We start from the raw sequence: 22567 nt of genomic DNA on the forward strand, positions 1-22567 counted from the left end.
TTAAAATAATCCTTTTTTCTTCAAAATTTTTTAAAATTTGGACTGTCAGGACACATTGGGAAAAGACAAAAATAAAGAGGGAGTAGGCCAAATTTTGAAAAAAGTCAGGTAGGAGACGAGATTTGGAAAAATAATGAAGGTAAAGTCCAAATTTTTTGTAATCTTGGAGCAAAAAGTTCAGATTTTTCCTAATTTTTTTTTTCAAAAAATCGTCTTGAGAGACTGTTTTTTTATATTTTCTACCTTTCCCGTCCATATTTTCAAATCCTTGAAAAAAATATATTTTTTACAATTATACCCCTGAACCACCACCACCACCTTGAACCACCACCATCACCGACGCCATCGGCCATATCCCATCACCACCACCGTCACTACCACCATAGCCGCCTCCACCACCGCTGCACCCATCACCGCTACACCATAGCTTGCTCCCTCTTAGGGTTGCGAGGTGGGTCTGCGATGGCGGATCCAAGGGGGGTTTCGTGCTTGACGGCGACGGCGTCTTTGCTGCAGCAATGACCCATCGACGACGGCTCAGGATTTCAATAATAATAATAATATTCTCCGGCGAGGGTTTGAAAAGTTGGACCGATGTGCACATGACGTAAGTCCCCCAGGACGGATTATTAGATGATGAAGATGGATAAGGAGGAGATGGTGGTTGTTGATGTGGGTTCATATCCTATCGTATTGTAGCCACCGGTGCAACGATGGTGGTGGTGGGGTGGGGGCAGCGGTGGCTATGGTGCAGCGGTGATGGGTATAGCGGTGGTGGAGGCGGGCTATGGTGGTAGTGACGGTGGTGGTGATGGGGTGGGGCCGACGGCGTCGGTGATGGTGGTGGTTCAGGGGTATAATTATAAAAATATATTTTTCCAAGAATTTGAAAATATGGACGGAAAAGGTAGGAAACATAAAAAACAATCACTCAAGATGGTTTTTTGAAAAAAATTTTTCTTGGAAAAATCTGAACTTTTGCTTTAAGATTACAAAAAATTTGGACTTTACATTTATTATTTTTCCAAACCTTGTCTCCTACCTTCATTTCTTTCAAAATTTGGCCTACTCCCTCTTTATTTTTTCCTTTTTCCAATGCGTCTTGACAATTCAAATTCTTAAAAATTTTAAGAAAAAAGGGGCTATTTTAAGGTCTCTCTCTAAAAATGGCTATTTTAAGAATTTTCCCAACTTTTTAACAATGACTATCAACAAAACCGACATGTGAATATGTGATGTAATAGTTAATCCACATTTCTCTAACATCCAATTTGAAAGAGTTTAAATGTTCAAATCTTGCTTCTTACTTTTTAGTACGTGCTTAAAAAAGTAATTCTTTTTTATTTCAAATAAAAATTTACATTTTTTTAATACTTTCTAAAGGTAATTCAATCTATTATTTTAGTTTTTATTATTTTGTTTAAACTCACAAATTCTTTAATCAACTTAATTTTCTTTTAGTTATGTACTTATAATTTATCATTGTATTTCTTAATCATTTATCCAGATTATTATGGAAAGACGTTATTAAAATTTAACGATTTTACCAACGTTTGAATTTTCTAATTAGTTTATAATTATTACGTGTGTTAATATTATTTATCTAAGTTTCACAAATTCATGTTAAAGAGCACCCTGCTTTACATTAAATTAAATAACATGCTTAACAAATACGACACCTAATAAACGTGTTGTCCAAACATCATTATAAAACTAGAAGCTTAAGTTATTTAAATAGCTAAAGTCATGAAATCGTTAGTTAGGATCTTCAATTTGAATAATGTTGGTTATGAGTTTTCAAAATACTTTAAAAACTGAATTGAAAAATATGTAATTACAGTTGATAGATATCTTTACTGTCAAAATCAGCAATGACGATGGACAAATTTTCTAGGACCACCAATGATCAACGGATATGTCCAATATCCGCAGGTATACCCTGAAGTTTGGTAACCAGAACCGAAAAGGTGAAAACACAAACAATATTTTTGATCATAAGCTCGATCATTGTAATTCTTATTAGCTTGAAAAATTATAACACTCAAAACTCTTAATGATATAACCCACAAGCTCGGGTATATATACTAATTTAGATTTGAAAACTCAACTAAACTAGAAGATAAATACCATCAACATATTCAAATACTAATTAGTAAAATAAATCTAAATAGTAATTAATAAATAGATTCCCTGTTATCCAAGTCATTGGCTTGACTTGTAATTAACCAAGTAATTTATTCTTTGGAAACCAAATTGCGTGATCAACTTGATAAACAAGACACCAATCAATCATAAGCTCGATGGGTTGACCCAACCTGCCTCATTGACTCGAGGACGAGAATTAAGTCCAACATACCCGATACCTGACAAACACCTGACAAGTTTTGAACATGATATGAAGGATGGTTTTACAATCCAATATGTAACTAAAATTGTTAATACTAAAAAGAAAAAGAATACAAAGAAAACTCCCCAATACCATCTCTACTCGGACTTTCATGAAAAGACTTGATGCAAAGAAAGATGGCAAAGAGATTGTAATCAATGTAAAATATTATTCTATACATGTCGACTAAGAAACAAAATCCTGGTAGTTTATATGTGCATTATTAATGCTGATTATTATGGATGACTAAACTAGAAAAAGACAAGTAGTTTATTTTATAATCTTTAACTAAAAAACAAACACCTGGTGGTTTGAACTGATCACGTTGGCATAGCTTGACCAGATTTTAGTGTATCCCAGCATCCTGAAACTGGTACGGGTCCTACTAGGGACACCCCACCACACCACCCTATACGCCGCGTATAGGGCTATACGCGGCGTATTAGGGTACGATTTGACGTCCTAGCCTGGCTCTGTCATAGGGTTGTCGGATCGTACGGGCTATACGCCGCGTATAGCCCTATACGCGGCGTATTGGCTTTTGTATATTATTGGAGCCCGGCTCCCTCCCCTCTCTCTCCACAACTTCTTTTTTCCTTTATTTTTTTTTCTTAACCCTCACCCGCGTATAGCCCTATACGCGGCGTATTGGCTTTTGTATATTATTAGAGCTCGGCTCCCTCCCCTCTCTCTTCACCATTTCTTTTTTCCTTTATTTTTTTTTCTTAACCCTTACCCTCTTCATTCAACCAACACCAACAACCATATATGTTTCCGGAGTCGGACGAGGAGATGCCGGACGGCGCTAACGGTCAGTCGGAGTTAAACCAGGTTTCATTTTATCTTTATTTTTTACATGTTAGGACATAGTTGTAGATGTTAGGACAGAGATTTGGTGAATGGTTTACTTTAGAAATTTGTCTACGCACCGACCATTTGACAGTAACCCTAGTTCACAGGGCCTCCTAAAGTTAAAATAGATTTCCCGTATCGTTACCATTAGCGCTAAAATTTTTATTATATTATTACTATTAAAATATTAATATTATATTAAGATATTGTTGTTATGAAAATATTATTGTTAGTAAAATAAAATACTATTATTATATTTATTAAAATAGTATTATTATTAAAATAATAATATTTAAATACTATTTAAATATAAATTATTATATTTTTTTTATTATTAAAATATTATTAAAATAATTATAGTAAAATACTATTAAAATATTAATTATTATATTATTATTATTTTTATTCTAAACATATAATTATTAGTGTTAAAGCATTAATTTTTCTATTATTATTAGTAATAAAATATTATTATTATTAGGTACCTGATGTACGTTAGAGAGTCAGATGCCGGGGTTAGGCGGCGACGCAAGACTTTCGGAGGTGCGTTTGTATAGCGTATTGTATAATATAATATAATATGATATAATAATATTATTATATTATATTATATTGTATTATGTTATATTTATGTTAATGAGTTTTTCTAGAAAAGCCCACCAGTGTTGTCTTATTATGGTTTTTTTTCTTTTTTTTTTATTTCTTTTCTTTTGTTATTTTTAATGTTATTTATGATTATTATTAATATTAATATTATTTACTTATCAATAACATATTATTATTCGAAATTCGATAACGGGCGTTCAGTAGCAGGACTTATTTGAGAAAATTGACTGTGCGAGACGAACTTTTAATTTATTGGCTGGTTCCGTTATGGGCATCTTGAATCAGTTACAGTGGCTTACCTGGAAAAACTGGCATTTCCAAACGAACTTTCAATTTCTTGGCCGCTTTCGTTATCGACATCTCAAATCTGGCTCTTCGATTTCTTCGAACTCCAACGGTCTTGACCGTCGGTCACCACCGACATCCGTAGTTGTGTTCACTCAAACACATATGAGTCGTCACTAAGCTTAATTTTAGGCTTGTTATTAGTTTTATTTTTAGTTGGGGGTATTAAAGTTGATCATCTTGCGTATATTAAGAGAATTATCAGCTTATATATATATATACACGTATATATATATAGTAGATGTGCGGTATAAAAATTCATTGCGCCGACATAACCAGCAGCAGATCGAGATACTAGTTTGATGAGTTTGAATCTCTCGGATCCGCGGTATCCGCTAATGGCAGCGAGAACGGGAACCCTTACTTTGGAGAGATAGGTGGAAATTCGGTCATTGCTCCAACATAACTAGCACCAGATTGAGATATTTTTTTTTTGTTAAAACAATCATGTTCATTGGATTACATCAATCATGTTCATTGAGATATTAGTTTGGATTTAGCTGAACCGGTTGATACGTATGCAGACGTGGATTTAGGGTTCGGTGTTGATGCAGATATTAACACGGTTGTTTACAACATTGGTTGACAGGTTTGCATAATACACAATGAAAACACAAACTTAATCAACAATCCATATAATAGCAATTGTCTTCGTTATTTTTCTCTTCTTCTTGTTTGACTGGTCGTTGAAGAGAATTGCTATTGTATGGATTGTTGTTTGAGTTTGTGCTTTCATTGTGTATTATGCAAACGTGTTAATATCAGCGTCAACACTGAGCCTAAATCCACGTCAGCATACGTGTCAACCGGTTCAGGTAAGTCCGGGCTAATATCTTTGTCTGGTGCTCGTTAAGCTGGAGCAATGACCGAATTTCCACTTATCTGTCCAAAGTATGGGCTCAAGTTCTCGCTGCCGTTAACGGATACCGCAGATCCGAGAGGCTCAAACTCATCAAACTAGTGTCTCAATCTGCTGCTGGTTTTGTAGGCGCAATGAATTCTTATACCGCATATCTACTATATATGTATACGTATATATATACGCTGATAATTCTTTAATATACGCAACATGACCAACTTAGAATACCTACAACTAAAAATAAATCTAATAACAAGCCTAAGCTTAAGCTTAGTGACGATTGATATGTGTTTGAGTGAACACAACTACGGTTGCCGGTGGTGGCCGAAGGTCAAGACCGTTGGAGTTTGAAGATATCGAAGAGGCGGATTTGAGATGCCGATACCGAGAGAATCCAAGAAAGGGTTCGTTTGGCACTGCCAGTTTTTCCCAAAGTAATCACCGTAACTGATTCAAGATGTCCATAACGATATCAGCCAATAAATTGAAGGGTCGTTTTACAATGTCAATTTTCCCATAGAAGCCCTACTACCGAACGCGCTTTGCCTAATTGTGAATAATAATATGTTATTCATATATAAAATAATATTAATAATAATTATAAATAACAATAAATAACAAAAAAAAAGAAAAGAAAAAAAAAGAAAAAAAAACAAAAAACATAACAAGACAAGCTGGTTGGCTTTTCTAGAAAAGCTCCCCTATATGCCGCGTATAGGCCTATACGCGGCGTATTAGTTTGATTCCAACCTGCCCTGCAAAAGCTGGGCAAGGTTGTCAACTCATACCTTATACGCCGCGTATAGGCCTATACGCGGCGTATTGCTTTTGCTGAATTATTGGAGCCCGGCTCCCCTCCCTTCCCTCCTTTCCTTTCTTTATTATAAATGGAGACGTTGTATCTCTCAACGTTCAACAAAAAAGCAACACAACATTTGTACTAAATATACCCAGAATGTCTTGGTTTAACCATTTATTTCCAGAGGAGGAGCCGGGTTACGCCGCTAACGATCAGCCTGGCACGTCGTGGTTACCCGACTTAAACCAAGTTTCGTTATATATTTATTTAGTATGAATTTAGTAGTTTTTTTTACTAACACATGCTGCATTACGTTTTGTTAGGAGTATGTCGGGTATGATACCCAGCTCCAACAACCTTACTGTCAGCCCGAACAGTTTTATGGTAACACTGGCTCGTCGGGTTTGCCAAACTTGAACCAGGTTTCGTTATATAGTCTTATTGTAAATATATGGTTATGTTATTATTATTTTAATATTCTTATTTATTATTAAAATATTATATTTTATTTTTTTATAGGTATTATTATTATTTATTATTATCACTAGCACTGTTGTTTGAATTTCTAATTTATGTATGGTAGGAGTACTTCGTGTCGGATTATGGTTGTCAGCTGTCGTACCCGTCATTTTTCGCCTGGTCGGATTATGGAGGTCAGCCAACGTCATCGTACCAGCCACCGGTAGCAAATGATCCGTTTTATGGAACCGAGTCTTCATTGCACCACGGGCGAAATGATTAAGCCGAGCGAAACCCAAATAACGAAGATGGGTATGATGACGACTATATACGCGAGGTGAAGGTTTCGTATAAAACAGATGCTGTAAGACACCGTGTGTTTTGTTTAAGTTAATATTGTTTGTTTGTATGTTATTTAATAAATGGATTAAGAATTAGCGTAAAATGTTTCAGATTTTGAGAGCCGCGAGGAGCTGGAGAAATGGGTAAAAATTAGAGGACGGGAGCATGGGTTTGTTGTTGTGGTCCAGCGGTCAAGGAAAAACGCCGTGGACCTTGCATGCAATCGTGGAGGCGAACCCAAAATAAAGGCGACGGTGAGACGTACCGGCAGCATCAAAAAATGCTGTCCGTTTAAGATCCTGGGCAGGTACGACTCGAGTGGTGCATCTTGGAGGGTTCAAGTGGTAGACTCACAACCACGATCCCGTTGAATTCGAGGAGGGGTGTGCGTCTTTTAGAAAAATGAACACCGAATGCTGGATATGGTTGAGAGTTTACACAGGGCCGGCGTGAAGTTGCACGAAATCGAAGCAGCCCTCCGCGAAAAGTTTCCCGGTGTGCAACCAGGTAATAAAAGATATATACAACCACACCGCCAAGATTAGGAGGGATGGGCTACTAGGCGACACCCCTATGAAGGTAGTTCAAAACACTTGTAGTTTTAATGTGTACTTGTCGTGCTTGTAATATTTACCAACGTTTTATTTCATCCAATGCAGGCGCTAGAAAACTTTCTCGCAGGCAACGGTTTCACGTTCTATACCCTGGAGAGTGATACCGACGACATGACGGAGGAAATTTTCTTCTGTCATAGTAAGTCGCATAAGATGTGGCATGCGTTCCCCGAGGTGCTGATGATTGACACGACGTACAACACCAACATGTACGACTGGCCGTTGGTTCAGTTTATCGGTGTGACCTCGACATCACAGTCATTTTGTATCGCCGCCGCGTTTGTGATCCGGGAACGGCAGAGGAACTTCAGCTGGGCTCTGGAGAAACTTAAACAAATGCTCAACGACTGCATGGAGCCACGCGTGATCTTGACTGACGCCGACCAGGCCCTCATGAACGCATGCGACGCGGTCTTCCCTAATGCCACCAAAAATTTATGCAGGTGGCACATATCTGTGAATATAAGGAGAAAATTTAAGGACCTATATAGCACGGAAATGGGGACGGACTTTGCGTATTGGTGGAAGGTCCTGTATCAGTCGCTGATGGTGCAGGAGTACGACCACCGTCGCCTCAACATGGAGCGTCATTTGATATGGGACGATAGAGCCGGTGAGTCCTTCGTATCACCTGACAGTTTTTAATAGCCTAAACATACGTCTTAATAACATTTCCTTTTATTTTTCAGAGGTCTGGCAATACATTCGCAAGAGCTGGTTGGATCCATACAAACACAAGTTTGTAGCCTGCTGGATCGACGAACGCTGAAACTACGGCGAAACTACGACGAACCGAGTTGAGAGCCAGCACACAAATCTGAAAAGGTACCTCAATGGAATCAACAACTCGCTCGACACAATTTCCAGGCAAATCCTTAAAATGGTCAACTCGCAGATGAAAGAAATCGGTAAATCTTTTGAAGCCTCCCGTTCGAAAGTCATGGAAGGACATCGACAGCACGTCTAGTTGAAGAAGCTAATAAACAGGGTGTCGATTCACGCTCTGGGTCTACTTGTGAACGAGTATGGGTTGATACACAAGGTGCGTGACGGCGGCGCTTCATGCGACCACCATTTGTATTCATCTTCAGGGCTGCCATGTGCTTGTCGGATTGAGGGATACATAGTTAACGACACGTGTATCCCAATAGAGGATGTTGACCCGTTCTGGAGGAGGTTTAATTTTGATCCAGCCTGTCCGCCGAACGAAGAGCCAGACTACGCAGCAGGTCTACGGGACATCACAGATACGCTATCGTCCATAGATGACCCTAATCAAAAGAAATTTTTTTTTCGCCAAGCTCTTGTCTGCTATTCCAGGGAGATCTAAAAAGAACGTAAGGCCCCATTCCCGGTAACCCTACTTTGGTGTTGGATTTACTCATAAACACAATCCTACAATCAAAGTTAATTAAAACTTTCGCAGAATAACTTAAAACATCAAACATCACATTACAAAACATTCATTTTTGTCTTAACATACAAATTGTCTTTCCATAAACATCGATTAAAACAGTCATGACACTTCTTCGTTGATGCCAGTCTCTTCCGTTCATGCCATGTGTCCCCCTCCTCAAGCCAGCTGCCTCAACCTATTTGCCTGCGTGCATACTAAAAGTCAGCTACGCTGAGTGAGTTCTAGTTAATCAATCAACGTATATTAAATTCATTTCCTCACTCATACGTGTCCGAAGATACGTAGTCATACCTTACCTGTTTTTTCTTCCTTCATACATACTTTACATACATGCATGCATACTTACATACTTTCTTTTATATAACCCTATGGTATACCATAAGCTATTCTATCTTAAACATCACAGATATTATAAGGGTCTGGTCCCTAACATCACAGATATTATAAGGGTTTGGTCCCTAACATCACAGATATTATAAGGGTCTGGTCCCTAACATCACAGATATTATGAGGGTCTAGTCCCTATCATCACAGATATTATAAGGGTTTGGTCTCTTCTGTCTCGAATAACTTTACCTTTATCATACGTGCATACTTTACATATCTTCTAGTTATAAATCTATATACATAATCGTTCATACAATCATTATGTAACGATACACTCAATACACAATCATACACGTATCATACACTCACCAATCAAGTAAGCGTATTATCTACCACATAGGAGTATGCACACAGCCCCGGAAACATAACAGGTAAGGGGCTAGAACTCACCTGGAGTCGGTTTCTCTCGCCGTTGATGGTAATGCCCTGCCTTAGTTGTGCACGGCTAACTGTACAATACGTTACGCGTGTCAATTATCCATTACTACTTCCTACATCTAAGTTAATGAAACACTCAACTAACGGGGGTCCGGGCAGCGCCCCTGGTAGCGGGGTCTAGGGGCGGCAGCCCCTAGCAGAGTCCAAGGGGCAGAGCCCCTGGCTGGGGTCGAGCTGCCAGGTCAGCTTGGAAAAATTTTATTTTCACTAACAGTGCTTTAACAAAAATGCATCAGAAAATGAATTTCATGAAATTTCGCATGGAAGAATTTCGCTTCACATGGAATTTCGCTTCTCATTTCTGAGCGAAGCGAAATACCTGTTTCGCTTCTCATGGCTGGGCGAAACGAAATACCTCTTTCTTCGTTTTTTACCATTTTAAACCCATTTTACTTCGTGACTCTTCCTTAGGACCCGATTTTACCCTTTTTATGGGTTTTGGGTTGTACCAACTTTGTATACCCGTTTCTCATAGTCCAGACGTCACTTTTTTGTCCCATAACATACCCGTGAGGTTATAACTCACCACGTTTATGTTTTTCTTACATCTTACAACCCGATCTACTAAAATATCGACTTGCATTTCGAAATCACCCACAAAACTTAACCTTGTTGGCCAAAACTCACCTTTGGCTTCGGGTTCGGATCTGGGCAACTCGAGGATTTGGACATGTTCTTGTTGTTTGAAGACACTTGAACGCCAAGATCTTCCTTACTTTAGCCCGGGTTCGGATTCGGGTCTTGAGAGAGAGTATGTGTGTGTTTTAGCGAGTGTGTGTGTTGTGGGAAGAAAATTGTGAAAGGATGGGGGGGGGGGATGACCTTATATAGAGGGATATGGACCCCACCACCCACTTCCTTTACCAAACCCAATCCTTATCCAAACACTTAACACACGACTAATTTAACAACACGCAGTTAACAACAAAACTTTCCGTTATTTATTATTTAACAAAAGTTGGATGTTAGAAGTCTACCCTCCTTAAAAGAGGTTTCGTCCCCGAAACCTAACTATTACTACTAAACAAATGCGGGTAAAACTTGCGCATCTCTTCTTCGACCTCCCAAGTGGCATCCGATCCCTTACGGTGCTTCCATATCACTTTCACTAGAGGAATAACCTTACGACGAAGCTGCTTTTCCTTGCGGTCAACTATCTCGACCGGCTACTAAACATAATTCAGCTGCTCGTCTACCTCAATGTCTAGAAGAGGCATGTGAGACGTATCATCAGCTAGACATTTCCACAGATGGGAAACATGGAAGGTAGAGTGAATCCCTTCTAGTTTTTCGGGGAGATCTAGCTTGTAAGCCACTTCGCCCACTCGGGCTAAGATTCTGAACGGTCCAATATACCTCGGACTCAACTTTCCCCTCTTCCTGAAACGAATAATCCCCTTCCAAGGCGAGACCTTAAGCATCACGTGGTCTCCAACACCAAACTCAATCGATCGTCTTCACTTATCGGCATATGACTTCTGACGATCTTAAGCAGCTTTCATTCTGGCCTTAATCTGATCAAACTTCAAAGAGGTTTCTTGCACCACTTCCAAGCTTCCAATATCCTTTTGACCTATTTCTCCCCAACAAACAGGAGTTCTACAACGTCTACCATACAACATCTCGAAAGGAGGTATACCAATACTTGAATGGTAGCTATTGTTGTAAGAGAATTCCGCCAAGTGCAAATGATCATCCCAGCTTCCTCCAAAGTCTAACACACATGCACGTAGCATATCCTCAAGGGTTTGGATAGTCCGCTTAGACTGTCCATCTGTTTGAGGATGATACGCCGTGCTGATGTTCAGTCTCGTCCCCATGGCTTCGTGGAACTTCTTCCAGAATCTCGAAGTAAAGTGGGTATCCCTGTCTGACACAATCGATAATAGTACCCCATGCTTTATGACCACTTCCTTGACGAACAAGTGGGTCAACGTTTCTGACGAGATGGCCTCTCGTATAGGCAGAAAATGAGCACTCTTCGTCAGACGGTCCACAATCACCCATATGGTATCCAGATTTCTAGCTGTACGCGGTAGCTTAGTTACGAAATCCATGGTGATGTGTTCCCATTTCCATTCGGGTATCTCCAATGGCTGCATCTTTCCATACGGTTTCTGGTGCTCTGCCGTGACCTGCAAGCAAGTCAAGCACTTACTGACGTAATCTACCACCTCGTTTTTCATACCCGACCACCAGTAGTCCTTTTTCAAGTCTTGGTACATCTTAGTAGATCCTGGATGAATCGAGTATCGAGACTTATGGGCCTCGTCTAGGACTCAATTTCTAAGATTTCCATGTCGAGGGATCCACATTCTATCGAATATGGTCTTTACCCCATGAGTATTATCTATCAACTCGGTCTGTTGCCCAAAAATTCTCTCTTTCTTCATCAATCCTTCATCGGCTAACACTTCCATCTGCACCTTGCTGATCTCTTCGAAGAAATCTGAGTTGATGATCAACTTATAAAACTTGATTGTTGCGATAACTTCTGCATTCTTTCTGCTCAAGGCGTCGGCGACCACGTTAGCCTTTCCCAGATAATACTTGATCTCACAGTCATAATCCTTTATCAGTTCTAACCACCTTCTCTGCCTCATATTCAACTCTTTCTGCTCGAAGAAGTATTTCAAACTCTTGTGATCTGTATAGATAGTACACTTAGCACCGTACAAGTAATGCCTCCAAATCTTAAGAGCATACACTACAGCTGCTAACTCTAGATCATGCGTCGGGTACGTGCCTTCGTGAACTTTCAGCTGTCTAGACGCATAGGCTATGACCTTACCTCGTTGCATCAACACACAACCTAACCCTTGATGTGAAGCATCAGTACAGACTACCAAATCATCCTCACCATCGGGTAGAACAAGGATTGGAGCCTGCATGAATCTTGTCTCCAATTCTTCGAACGTTTCTTCTTGGAACTTACCCCAACCAAACACTACAGATTTTCGGGTCATACCGGTCAATGGTGCGGCTATCTTGGAGAAGCCCGAAATGAATCTCCTATAATAGCCAACCAACCCTAGGAAACTGCGTATCTCACTGGGTTTTGCGGCGTCTTCCAATTCCTTATCGCTTCAATCTTTGCCGGATCCACAGTAATCCCCTCGGGATTAATTATGTGACCTAGAAACTGCACTTCTCGTAACCAGAATGCACACTTGGAGAACTTAGCGTACAGTTTCTCGACCTTCAATACTTCCAGTACTTCTTTCAGATGCTTGGCGTGGTCGGACTTGCTCTTCGAATAGATCAATATATCGTAGATGAAGACGATAACCGACTTGTCTAACATCGGCCGACATACCCTGTTCATCATGTCCATGAATGCTGCAGGAGCATTGGTTAGTCCAAACGACATCACAAGGAACTCGTAGTGCCCATACCGCGTCCGAAACGCTATCTTAGGGATGTCTGCCTCTTTCACCCTCAACTGATGGTACCCCGATCTGAGGTCTATCCGTGAGAACCAACTAGCACCTTGCAATTGATCAAACAAATCATGAATCCATGGCAACGGATATCTATTTTTCACCGTAAGCTTGTTCAACTCCCTGTAATCGATACACATTCTCATACTCCCATCCTTCTGTTTAACAAACAACACCGGCGCGCCCCACGGAGAAACACTCGGCCTTATGAAACCTTTGTCGAGGAGTTTCTGTAGTTGGGACATCAACTCCTTCATCTCAGATGGCGCCAAACGGTAAGGTGCTTTCGCGATGGGCTATGCTCCTGGTATCAATTCTATCTGGAATTCTACTTCTCGTTCCGATGGTAATCCCGGAAGGTCCTCTGGGAACACTTCTGGGTAGTCACACACTACAGGAACATCTTTCACTACTTTCGTCTCGGCCGTAGCTTTGACAACATACGCCAGGTAGGCACTGCACCCTCGTCTTAACAAACCTTCGGCTTTTATCATCGAAATGACGTTAAGCCCTGTACTTTCTCTGTCACCATAAATCATTACCGTACCACCATCCAAAGACTTCAGTCTTACCAATCTATTCTTGCACACTATCTAGGCTTCAAATTCAGACAGCCAATCCATCCCTAACACTACATCGAATCCTCCTAGGGTCATCACATACAGGGTAGGAGGAAATTCGTGTCCTTCCAACTCTATCTTACAACTCTTAACCATTCTCAAAATTCTAACCGAGATCTCACTAGCGGTCTCTACCATAAAAGTTTTAGGCACACGACAACATTTCATTCTAGCTTTCTTACAAAATGGAGGAGCTACAAAACTCCTAGTCGCACCTGAGTCAAACAATACGGAAGCAGAAATACCGTTTACTAGGAATATACCTGTCACAACATCGGGGATATGCTTAGCTTGTTCTTGTGTCAACATGTAGGCTCTGGTCTTTGGCTTAGACTGTTCAGCATCCTTCCTTCCGCTTACCCCGGCTTCACCTTCAGTGCACTCCCTTGCCATATGACCCATCTTTCCACATTTGTAACAGGCGGGTTTCGCGTTACATTCGTTTGCATAATGACCCACCTTTCCACATTTATAACAGGCATTCGACCCTTGCCTGCATTCCCCACCATGGGCCTTCCCACACTTGTTGCACACCTCACTACTCCTACCCCACTTGCACTCACCACCGTGCATTTTTTCACAAGTTTTGCATGCCTTTTTCTCCCACCTTTTCTGCTTCTTATCCCTGGGGTTCCACATTTGAGTACCAGGTCGCTTAGCAGGAGCAACCCACTTCTTCTCCTTCTGCTCTTCCACCACCACATCATCCACAGCCAGGTCATCATAAACCATTTCTGCAAGTTCGACAGCATAATCAAAAGTAGCATGTTTACTAGCTCGGACAAAGGTGCGGATACTTTGTGGCAGTCCCCTCAAGTAGCACTTGATCCTCTTCGCTTCAGTGTTTACCATGTCAGGGACAAGTCTGGACATTCGGTTGAACTATGTGGTGTACTCGCGGTGTGTCATTTTCCCCGCCTTCAAATTCAGAAACTTCATCTCCGCCCTCTCGACTTCAGTATCCACACAAAACTTCTTCATGACCATCTCCTTCAAATCTTTCCACCTCAAAGCTTCGATCTCAGCAGCATTCTTCCTTTGCTCTACCGTTTCCCACCAAAACATAGCTTCTTCCCCAAATGACTGGGTAGCAAAACCTACTGCTTGGTTGGGGAGACACTCGCTAATTCGGATAACCTTGTCCATTGCGGTTATCCATTGGAGAGTAGCGATTGCATCCCATGTACCAGAAAACTTTGGTGGGTCGCAACCTTTGAACAACCTGTAGCTGCACCCACCTCGGCCCCTGTTACCAACATTGACCTTCACAGACCGATCTTCACTTGATTCCTCCCTCACCGTCTCTTCATCTTTCTTACTACTTTCCCCTGTCCTCTCACCAGTTCCTGCACGGCTCTCGGTTGACTTTTCCTGTTGCTGATTATCTACCGCAGCAGCCACTGCTTGAGTAATGGTAGCTTGGATAGCAAGGTCGAGCTGATACCCTTCATTTCTCACAGTTAGGCTTCTCCCCTCCTCAGACTCGGTAATCGGTCCCTCGGGGGGTACTCGGGTAGCACGTGGTCTACCACGGTGTCTCGAACTTTCTCCTTGCCCAGCAGTCTTCTTAGTACCAGCCATTCGCATTCTATAAGAAAACACAAACGTCGTCACATCAGGAATTGTTTAGTACAAGGATAGTAAGGCTAACAGGTAATAACAGTAGCCAGTTGTGATTAGCTGATCACAATACTCTCCGTGTCATACACCCTTCCCTTTGTGAGTCCACTTGTGCTAGTTTCTACGTATAATAGTTGATCGATCACACATTTCACATCTTCACACATAAAAAAGCAATTCTATATCTAGCTATTAAGTTAGCTTTCTTACTCATTCCTTACTATACACAAGATCATGATCAACTTACACAAGATGATAACTTTCTGAGCTTGCTTGGAGGACACATGACATTCTCTGACTGGCATCTTCTTTCTTTTTCTTTCTTAGGTCCCATTCTCTGTTCGAGTACAGTCATGCAGGATGCTTATTTCTCTCGAACTTATGCTCTGATACCAACTTGTAAGGCCCCGTTCCTGGTAACCCTACTTTGGTGTTGGATTTACTCATAAACACAATCCTAAAATCAGAGTTAATTAAAACTTTAGCGGAATAACTTAAAACTTCAAACATCACATTACAAAACATTCATTTTTGTCTTAACATACAAAATGTCTTTCCATAAACATCGATTAAAACAGTCATGACACTTCTTTGTTGATGCCAGTCTCTTCCGTTCATGCCATGTGTCCCCCTCCTCAAGCCAGCTGCCTCAACCTATTTGCCTGCGTGCATACTAAAAGTCAGCTACGCTGAGTGAGTTCTAGTTAATCAATCAAAGTACATTAAATTCATTTCCTCACTCATACATGTCCGAAGATACGTAGTCATACATTACCTGTTATTTCTTCCTTCATACATACTTTACATACATGCATGCATACTTACATACTTTCTTTCATATAACCCTACGGTATACCATAAGCTATTCTATCTTAAACATCACAGATATTATAAGGGTTTGGTCCCTAACATCACAGATATTATGAGGGTCTGGTCCCTTCTGTCTCGAATAACTTTACCTTTATCATACGTGCATACTTTACATATCTTCTAGTTATAAATATATATACATAATTGTTCATACAATCATTATGTAACGATACACTCAATACACAATCATACACGTATCATACACTCACCAATCAAGTAAGCGTATTATCTACCACATAGGAGTATGCACACAGCCCCGGAAACATAACAGGTAAAGGGGCTAGAACTCACCTGGAGTCGGTTTCTCTCGCCGTTGATGGTAATGCCCTGCCTTAGTTGTGTACGGCTAACTGTACAATACATTACGCGTGTCAATTATCCATTACTACTACTTCCTACATCTAAGTTAATGAAACCCTCAACTAACGGGGGTCCGGGGGCAGCGCCCCTGGCAGCGGGGTCTAGGGGCGGCAGCCCCTTGCATAGTCCAAGGGGCAGAGCCCCTGGCTGGGGTCGAGCTGCCAGGTCAGCTTGGAAAAATTTTATTTTCACTAACAGTGCTTTAACAAAAATGCATCAGAAAATGAATTTCATGAAATTTCGCATGGAAGAATTTCGCTTCGCATGGAATTTCGCTTCTCATGGCTGAGCGAAGCAAAATACCTGTTTCGCTTCTCATGGATGAGCGAAGCGAAATACCTGTTTCGCTTCTCATGGCTGGGCGAAACGAAATACCTCTTTCTTCGTTTTTTACCATTTTAAACCCATTTTACTTCGTGACTCTTCCTTAGGACCCGATTTTACCCTTTTTATGGGTTTTGGGTTGTACCAACTTTGTATACCCGTTTCTCATAATCCAGACGTCACTTTTTTGTCCCATAACATACCCGTGAGGTTATAACTCACCACGTTTATGTTTTTCTTACATCTTACAACCCGATCTACTAAGATATCGACTTGCATTTCGAAATCACCCACAAAACTTAACCTTGTTGGCCAAAACTCACCTTTGGCATTGGGTTCGGTTCGGATCTGGGCAACTCGAGGATCTGGACGTGTTCTTGTTGTTTGAAGACACTTGAATGCCAAGATCTTCCTTACTTTAGCCCGGGTTCGGATTCGGGTCTTGAGAGAGAGTATGTGTGTGTTCTATGGAGTGTGTGTGTGTTGTGGGAAGAAAATGGTGAAAGGATGGGGGGGGGATGGCCTTATATAGAGGGCTTGGACCCCACCACCCACTTCCTTTACCAAACCCAATCCTTATCCAAACACTTAACACACGACTAATTTAACAACATGTAGTTTACAACAAAACTTTCCGTTATTTATTATTTAACAAAAGTTGGATGTTACAAAGAAGGAGCCAGAAAAAAGAGAGGATCCTCGGGGGCGTCCCAAAAAACCAGATCCTTCGAGGCACAGCGCATACACCCCCGCTCCAGATCTCCCCAGACACAGCTTCTACAACCCATCCTCGTCATAGGGGCCCAGCCAAAAAACCCCCACCCCATCCTCGCTGACTCGTTCGTTGTCCCAGTCAGCGTTGCGGTTTAAAACTCCTCGTGGATGACCTAAGACATCAAAACCTACGGGAGCTCACCTCGGGTTTCCTTTGATGGTTTCGCCGCCACAAGTACCGGCGATAGAAACGTTTAGGAGCGTCATTCCTAGCTGGGCCCAGCCGTTCGTCGTAGACATCAAAAACGTACGCCCAGACGGTAACTACGGTTTTCGATCAATCGCAGTGGGTTTGGGGATACATGAGAAAGTTTGGCCGGATATTAGGCGGGCGATGCAGAACGAGCTGGAAACGAACGAAGGGTGGTGGAGGGCGATGTTCAACAAAGAGGATGACAGATTGTACGGCTGGGTTCATTCCAGCATTCCGTAGTCCAACACGGTCAAACCGGCGCCGCCGAGTCGTTGGTTCAGCTTACCCGGTCACGGGCACGTGGCTGCTCAGACATACGCGTGTGTGTTAGTCAACCTAGCTGGCAATCAGACCGAATCTTACTTCCCATTGAGAATCGGTCCTGACTTGGTTCCGGATCCACAGGTTATAGGCATCGCTAACTGGGGAGGTGATCACTGGATATATATCAACCTAGTAGGGGATTTCCTAATGCCTACGCCAAGCCTTAATTGGGAAAGAAGCGTCGTACCGGCGGCGCTCAAATGAAAAACACGGTTCGGACAGCGTTTGAAGGAGTACGAAGACATACGCCAGGGTTGGCGAAGGGATCCTCTAACGTAGATCTAGACAGCTTATAGAAGACATTGTATCAATGGTCAAAAAGTCTATTATAATAATAATAAATAATAAATAATAAATAATAATAATTTTAATACTAACAAATAACAATAATTAAATAACAAATTAATATTAATATTAATAACTAAATAATATAAAATAAAAAATAATAATAATAATAAATACTAATAACTAAATAACAAATTATTATTAATATTAATAACTAATAAATAATAAATACTAATAAATAATGAAAATTAAATAAAAAAAATAGGCCTAGTACGCCGTGTATGGGCCTATACGCGGCGTATTGCCCCCTTATATCAGTAGCACACAGCTCAACAGCCATATACTTTCAAATTTCAAACTCCCGCCCGATCAACCGAGCATCCGAGCATCCACACACGAGCGTATATCGGACGGACACCGACCGAAATACCAAACGAGCCGACGAGATTTCACCCGACACCGACACGACATGGAGTAATTTTTTAATATTATGTTGATGATGATGATTATGTTAACATGATGATGATGATATATTGTTGATGATGTGATGATGATGATCATGTTGTTTGGATGGATAAAACCGTCAGTCGGAGTCCGGCCATAAAATGGCTGGAGTCTGGCCGTTGGTTTACAGGGACTATCAGACGCGGCGTATAGCCGTATACGCGGCGTCTGATAGAATTTTTTTTATTTTCTGTTTTATTATAAATATTATTATTAATATTGTTATAAATATTGTTATAAATATTATTATTAATATTTATTATTAGTATTTATTATTATTATTAATATTAATATTGTTGTTATTGTTATAATTATTATTATTTGTTATTATTATAGTTTGTGGACGACGAGATTGAGGCCGAGCTCGAGCAGGTGGGGCAGGGCCAGGGCTATGTCCGTGGCCGGGGCCGGGGCCAGGGCCAGGGCGGGGCCGCGGACCCCCCGAGGGCCAGATGTCGGGCCAGATCGACTGGCTTGTTGGCAGTCGGGTAGCGGAGCTGTCTGGACAGCAGTACACCGTGCCATCGCCACCGCCACTGCCGCCACCCCTCAGTTTTGACCACGAGGCGAGCACGTCTTGCGTGAGACGCGAACGGGTGACGAAGTGGATGCCCCGGACGGTTCGGGGCCGAGGCGTAGGGGAGAGGACGACGCCGACGTTGGTGACGCGTTCGGGGTGGAGGGGGGGGGGGGCTCGTGGGCCACGACGACTACATGGGCATGGACATGGGGGACTTCACGTAGATTTTATGTTCTAGTTGTCGTATTTTCTTTTATTTGTACAGATTTAACAATGATTTTTGGTATATATATGTGTTAACTGTTTTTCACCGAAAGGATATTAAATAATAAATAAATAATTAATTAATATATAATGACAATAATAATAACAACAAAATAACAAAGAAAAAAAATAAAAAAGAAAACATAATAAGACAAAATTGATTGGATTTTCTAGAAACAGCAATTCATATGCTGCGTATAGGTCTATACGCTGCGTATAAACTGGTGTTTTAGTAATTGGGCGGTGTCCCTAGAAAATCTGATTAGTTATCATAATTATCTTATGTCCATTCAATAATGAGAGAAGCTTTTAATGCGAAATAACCAAAATAATTAATTTGACCAAGTGTCAAATATGAAATATCATTCTTATCATCTAGTTAGTTTAATGCAATCATCCAACTTTAACAACTATATCGAGAAAATAGTTAGGAAACTGAAATCCTAAAAAGTGTAAGAAGCCTAGTAGACATCATGTATTAAATTTTAGGCATGAATTTTTAATTCTTTTGACATGGTAGATAGAAACACTATATTTGACAATTTAAAGGCATAATAAAGTGTATTTTATAAGTACGGTTTTTTTACACCAGTAACTTTAGAACACTATGGTTCTTTAAAGTTTATTTTTAAAATACATTTTCATTATGTTTTAAATTATTGTATATGTTGTTTTAAATTATTGTCAAAAGAATCCAAAATATCATTTCTAAAATTTTAAAAAACAACGCCAACATAGATTTCTACATTTATTAAGAGTTTTGGCTCTTTTTATCCTAACTCCACTCCTATATCGACATTGGGCTTTCTATGTATCTCAATAATCCATCGAAAATATAATATATTAAAAAAATCTAGTCCCTGGAATAGCCGTTGATATCATGAAAAATGAACGATGTGTATTTATCGTGATCACGTGTAGTACGTATGTCATGCTGTATTCTCGAGTTCATTTATGAAAAGAAAGGGAAGAAAAAGAAAATTTTCTCTTCTTATTTTTTCTTTTGGCGTCAACTAACTCTTTCACTGTGTCCCCGAGTTTCATTTAGAGGAGGAAAGGAAAGGAAAATGAGAGATGGAAAAAGTTTGTTGTGTTCCCGAGTTTCATAAATAAAAGGGTGTTCCCGAGTTTTATTAAAGCAAAGAAAAGGAGGGGTGGGGGGAAGGGAAAGAAAGTAAGGAGTAAAATAAGAAAAATTGTATCTTTTCAAATTGGAAAGATTAGGAAGGAAAGAAAATTAAAATGAAAGAGGTGATGCCAAAAGAAAAGATAAGAAGAGAAAATTTTCTTTTCCTTCCCTTTCTTTTCTTAAATGAACTCGGGAACACAGTGTTTAATTTTCTTTCCTTCCTAATCTTTCCAATTTGGAAAGACACAATTTTTCTTATTTTACTCTTTATTTTCTCTTCCCTCTCCTCCTTTTCTTTCCTTTAATGAAACTCGGGAACACTCTTTTTATATTTTCTTTCTGTTTCCTTCCTTAAATAAAACTCGGGAACATAACAAATTTTTTCCATCCCTCATTTTCCTTCCTTTTCCTCCTTTAAATGAAACTCGGGAACACAGTGGTTGCTTTATTGTCACTATCACTAATTAATAGACTTCCGAATGGTTTGACATTGTCCCTTTTTCATATTAATTTTTGTAACGTCGTAGGCGAATCCTACATCGGCCATAGACATGAAATATTCTTGGTTTATAAGTAAATGTCTTGAGAGATTCTTGTTTTACAAGTAAATGCCTCGCCTCTTAAATCATCAGCACGACTTCGGCTTAATGCTAATGGACGAGAGAAGAGTACCACGGTTAAGCTTGCTTAGGTGGACGTAGTACAAGGATGATGACCTCCTGGAAGTCTTTACCGGGGCAACCAAACATAAATCCGTAAGCTCATTGGGCAAAACATACAATATTGGTGGTACGAGTTGCTGGATGTTACAAGTTGGTATAAAAGCCACTCCCGTGCCATTTCAGATGGTGGGGCAAACGTCATCAAGGTTCCTGGAGGGTGTCAAAAGATACACCTTAAGACGAATCCCCCATCCAGGATTGCATGACGGGGCAAACCTTATCGAGGACAATGAGTCGGGGGGGGGGGTGTTTGTAACATCATAGGTGAATCCCACATCAACCGTAGACATAAAAGATTCTTGATTTATAAGTAAATGCCGTATCTACTAAATCCCTTATGTATTTTAAGCTTAATTCTTGTGGACGGAAAATTCTTACATATTTTTAGTGCATGCATCTTACTCGTCCAATAGGCCTGTAACTCTTCCAATATTTATTATTCCATATTACTTTCCTTTGCTTTTTTTTATATTTTTTGTAGGAAGAATCTTAACCTTTAAATCTACTTCTAAATTGACACTTTTGTACACTGTGGGACTTGAACCTGAACGTTACGAGGAGGGAAACCATTCCAACATACGCACCTTAGTATTTCGATAGTTACAAGCCCTTTCGAATTCCATATTTAGATGAAGTCTTCATATTACCATGATTCTTTGTTGTATAGTGGGGGACCTATATACGGACCTTTTGAGTGTATGTTTGTTGAAAACGTGAAGTTATTATTCTTTCAGTTTGTATCTAAATCTATGATTATGCTTATACTTTTATTTGTGTATTTTTCATGTGGACTTACATGTTGGTTAACGGGAGATGACGGACTTAAAATACAAGTAAGCGTGCGGTGTTCATGGGCATAAGACTTACGAGGTGAAGCTGGCTTAAGCTTAATGGGTTACATTTGTTTCTGCGTGTTTACATATGATAAAAGGGGGTTTGGACTGGCTTAACATGATAATTTTTGGAGGTTGATTCGTATCCTCAAATGTTATCAAGAACAATGAACGTCACCATCAAATTTTTATCAAAACTAATTACATCATCTGACTTCTTCGAGATCTCCAATTTATTCAAAAATTTTATTCTATTCCATGCATCAAGCAGGTTGTGGTCA

Source organism: Bidens hawaiensis, unplaced genomic scaffold (assembly GCF_021521415.1).
Source record: "Bidens hawaiensis isolate Kalapana, Puna unplaced genomic scaffold, B.hawaiensis_p1.1 tig00001206_1, whole genome shotgun sequence".
In the NCBI taxonomy this organism is placed as follows: Eukaryota; Viridiplantae; Streptophyta; class Magnoliopsida; order Asterales; family Asteraceae; genus Bidens; species Bidens hawaiensis.